General features: G+C 47.0%; 1 non-coding gene across 1 annotated transcript; it reads right to left on the reverse strand.

The window, feature by feature from the left end:
- Window positions 1–3881: 3881 nt before the first annotated feature.
- On the reverse strand, window positions 3882–3964 carry TRNAS-UGA (transfer RNA serine (anticodon UGA)). The gene has a single exon. It is a non-coding gene; the product is annotated as a tRNA-Ser (tRNA).
- Between the last annotated feature and the right edge of the window lie 762 nt (window positions 3965–4726).

The raw sequence follows: 4726 nt of genomic DNA on the forward strand, positions 1-4726 counted from the left end.
ACCCCATAAGAAGGACCACCGACCCATTTCAAAGAACAAACTACATGTGCTTAATTGCTTTTTGGCTAATTACCATACAAAGCGGGGAATGGGATGGACCAGAGTTATAAATATGCATTTGTGTTTTGGGTATTCAAGACTCTTGTACATAAAAGGACCCAGTGATCATCTGTAAATTGCGCGTGTGTATTTGGGAGCTATCCCGCACGCTGCCCGGCGTCGTAATAAACACACACTTTCTAACTTCAAACTGTTAGAGAGTCTTTGTCCGTCAGAGTTGGATATTGGTGTTAGATCAATATCCATTTTTTTTTAACAAATCAGTAGCATGAAAAGGTCCAGTGAATGTCCCACTGACATTTCATCAACAATAATGTGGTGCTTTGGCCCCTGCACTGGTGAGCACCAGACGTTATTCACATGCTGTAACTTTAACTGGGATAGGACTTCTGAGGTGGATCTCAGGCTCTGTGAAGGTGTGAATAAGGCAACAATCTGTGGTTCTCAGGGATCCACTGAGGTCTTTAACTCTCTTTGCAAAGTGGAAACAGCAGCAAAGGGTTGTCTGTGGGGGTGAGGAACAACAGCAACAAACCCAGACCTGTTTATTAGATGAGGGCCTGGGAGTTTCAGGTTGGAGGAGGGCAGCTCTCTACAAGACATGGTAAGCACCTATTTTCTTCTTTAGCTCCCCTTGTGAGTTGCTTGGATGAGCAGAAAAGGGTCCTGAATGTTTTGGGTACATGAGGGCTCTGATTTACTGTGTTGTGTTATAGCTCTGAATGATTTGGTATGAAAATAAACAGAGCTGTGAGGTGAGCCCAGATACTCTGGAGTCCACTCAAAAGTGTTGATAAAACCTGGCCAGTACTGGACTTGAGGGCCGAGGAGTTTTCATCTGGAAGTTAGGAGACAGCAAATGGGGTGCAGGTGTGCGGTGATAATGATGATAAAATACAGAGAATAGGGCACGCTGTTCAACGCTGTGTTTCTAAGTCTTTGAAACGATTTCCAACAAAAATTAAGCAACTGTTTAGCCGGTTATTTAAAGTGAAACTGAATAGCATGGGGGCATTCTGGATTCAGATAAATAATTATATCTTTATTTGCTGCTGTTATACCTGTACAAGATTGTCAAGAACTAAAACATCCTCAACCTTTTTGTTTTGCCAGTGTTTGCCTAGTTGCTTTGCCAACATCTGCCGAGTGACAGTGTAAGAGTTAGTTTGGATGATGAATACTGACAGTATATGACTTGAAATCTCAGGCTGAGTAATGCTGAATGGTAGGTGAGGTCGTTTCTTGATTGTTTGTTCTCCTCCTTAAATGAGATTTTTTTTAAAAAGGCAGTTTATATGTTCTATAATAGAAGCAAGTATCCTGATTATTAAAAGAGATACTGTGTATCTTTAATTTCCTGAGCATGAACATTGCTATCCTACCTTCCCAGCAGGCTCACCTCTCATTTCAGGATATGAAAGTGTAAGCAGTAAGGCTGTTGTAAAGCTGATGAAATTACACAGCAAAAGATAAAGCCACTCGGTAGGCTGTTGGGCTGCGTCACTGCCAGACGGGCAGATGATTATCAGTTCGGTTTTGGTGGGTGTTTTTATTGCAGCCCAGTGCACACACTCCCCCTGCTGCTGGCAGAGTTGCCCGCGCGGTGATGGCGGGCACTGGGTGTGTTGGTGCTTTTTCCCCTTTGCGGCATTAATCTCACCTCTCTCCCTTGCTAATGAAGGTTGGGCTCTGTATGTGCTCTGTTTGTCCCAGCTCTGAAGGGCTTCTGTCTGAGTCACTGCAGTGGTGCACAGGATAAACTGGGAGCTCTTTAGGTCTCTGCTGGCTATAACCTGCCATGCCCATGGATGCTGGAGAAAATGAATTTTCAGTCCTCCATTCCATCTTCACAGTGGTTTGCTCTTTCTCCCTCCTTCTGGCTGAGCAGTAAGGGAGAGGGGTTCCTTCTGGAAAACGAAGTTTGTTGCCAACATTCAAAAAGTTTCCAGTCTTGACATGTGTTGTGGTTCTCAACATTTTTAACAAAATGCTTTGTTTGCTTGTTGCTGTGTCAAAAGTGCTTCTCTTAGCACCAAGGAGACAGAGCTTTTCTAAGGAGATGCAGCTAGACTCCGGGCATCAGTCCTTACTTACAGAGACGTTTATGTTTACTCCGTTAGAATTGTCAGAGCTGCTCATTTGCCAGCAGCAGAGAATTTCCACAGAGCCCTCAGATTTTTGCTGGGTGGAGGACTGTGAGCTCCTCCTCTTCCTCACAGACTTTGTGTGACTGATATCTGTGGGTGGTGGAGGGTAGAAGAATGAGCAGGGATGGCCAGAAGAGTAAGACACTGTTGCAGCTGTTTGGGTCTGTGTGCCTTTGTTGCCTTCTGCTGCTCGAGGTCCTCACTTTCCAGGCATCTGAGCCTTCCACAGGATCCCCACGTCCATCCTTGGCCTGCCACTGCCAACGCACTTGTGTGAGCCCTAACAGAAACAAACACCCGAGCCTGAAATCCCTGGGAGCCTCGCTAGGGAGCACTTTGAAATGTTCATTTGGCTGCCAGTTTAAATAACTTCTGTTTGTCCCCTCTTTCTTTATTGTTCCACTTCTTTCCCTGCCTCTGTTTCTTGATTAAATTGAATTGCACTAGAAAAATATGCTAGAGGAAAGGGGTTTGTATATGTTTATGTTGGGTTTTTCTCTTGTCTTTAAGAGAGACAGGAGTGAAAAGTTGTTGCTGCTCTGGCCTATTTTGGCCTCTGTGGAAATGGCTTTTTTAATATTTTCAGCTTTTTCTTTCTTGACTTTGCACATTTTCAGCCCTTCACTAGTCCTGGGGCTGAAAGAGTCTCCACGGGAGAGAGGAGGAGAGAGGAGACACACATCTGAGTGTGAGAACTCAGTTTAAGCCAATCAAAGATGACTGGGGAATGCTGCCTGGTTTTGTTTCTCCTGGTTATTAATGGCATTATAACTTCTGTGGTGTTTCTCCCCCTCGTCACCATACTGTGTGTGTATGTGCATCATGCATATGCAGAAGGTCATAAAGGGCAGGAAAAGAGGATTGAGGGCCCCCCTCACTGGAGGTCCAGGAGAAATCAGACCAGATTCCTTCAGGAAAGGCAAGGTTTCATGGAGCAAGTCCATTCCTTACAGAGAAGCCTTCTGCTGATATTATTAACTTTATTTTGTCACCTCTGTCACCTCCATTGAGGGCTCATCTCCCTGCTTGTAGATGCAAGGCCAGAAACTTGTGCTGGGACCTGCTGCAGCTTTGGTACTAACGTTCCTCCTGGCAGGGCTAGGAGAGGAGCAGATAGGCATGGCCTGAGGAGCTGCAGCGGGATAAATATCACAGGACAACAAAGATGATGAAGGGACTGGGTTGTCTCCCGTGAGGAAAGGCTGAGGGAGCTGGGCGTATTCAGTGTCACAAAGAGACGGCTGAGAGGGGACCTCTTTATTGTGTGTAAATATCCAAAGGGAGCTGTCAGGAGGATGGAGCCAGGCTCTGCTCGGTGGTGCCCAGCAATGGGACAAGAGGCAATAGCCAGGAACTGCTGCACAGCAACTTCCACCTGCACGTGAGGAAGAGCTTCTTTCCTGTGCAGTGACCGAGCACCGGAACAGACTGCCCAGAGAGGCTGTGGAGGTGATAATCCCGGGCCTGAGGCAATAGGGTTCTGCTGTGTGCCCTGAGAGCACCCTGGGATCTGCTGCGTGCCTTCCTTCCGACCTGCCCCGTTCTGCGCCATCCCAAGTAACCGCTCTGGTTGTTACAGAGGCCTTTAGCCTCTGACGCGAGGAGCAAAATTTACCCCGACAAGGAATGAGAGAGGGCCAGCGAAGAACAAAAAAAGCCCGAGCCCGTCCGGGCCGCAGCGAGCAGGGTTCGAACCTGCGCGGGGAAGACCCCATTGGATTTCAAGTCCAACGCCTTAACCACTCGGCCATCGCTGCTGATGCTACTGCTGATCTCCGGCTGCGGCCTTATAGGGCATTCCGCCCGCTGCACGCCCCGCCCCGAGCCCGCGCAGCCAATGGGCGCTGCCGGCGCCGGCCCCGCCCCCTCAGCAATGGCGGCCGCGGCTCACGGCTGGGAGGGTTCAGCCGCAGACACCGGGCCCGTGTCCGCCCTGAGAACGGGACCCGCGCACCCGCGTCTGCAGGGAGGAGGCGCCGGGAACTGCTACTACAGTAGCCATTAGGTGTTGCAGCAGCTTTCAGTGGCATTAATATTTTCCCTGGTGTTACTATTTCTTTCAGTTATTATAAAATGTCTCTATCATATAACCTTTACATGTAATTTAATTCGCTGGGGATAATTTTTTTTTAAGCTAGCAACGGTTAATTGTGCCAGCAGTAGTAAACGGAAATTAAATTTCGTTTGACTTTCTACCTCTGTCGCAATGGGTAAAAATAATAATTTTACCGCATTTTTAATTCCTATAGTCAGAGCTTTTGTTTTATTATTTTAAGTAGCTCAATGCCCCTTCTGTCCCACAATTTGCAAAGTCTGACTTCCATGTTCTGAATTTAGGAGCCTTTATTTCCTAGCAGAACGAATTGAAAAAAGGTGGGCTTTTTTGTTGTTGTTGGGTGGGTTTTTTTTTTTTTTTTTTTTTTTTTTCTTTAAACAACAACTGCTTTGTGTTCACGTCTAGGATTCGGGGTAAGATGTGGAATTTGAGCAAACCACGATAAATGGCGAGGCGGCTGAGA

Source organism: Sylvia atricapilla, chromosome 8 (genome assembly GCF_009819655.1).
Source record: "Sylvia atricapilla isolate bSylAtr1 chromosome 8, bSylAtr1.pri, whole genome shotgun sequence".
NCBI classification, from domain to species: domain Eukaryota; kingdom Metazoa; phylum Chordata; class Aves; order Passeriformes; family Sylviidae; genus Sylvia; species Sylvia atricapilla.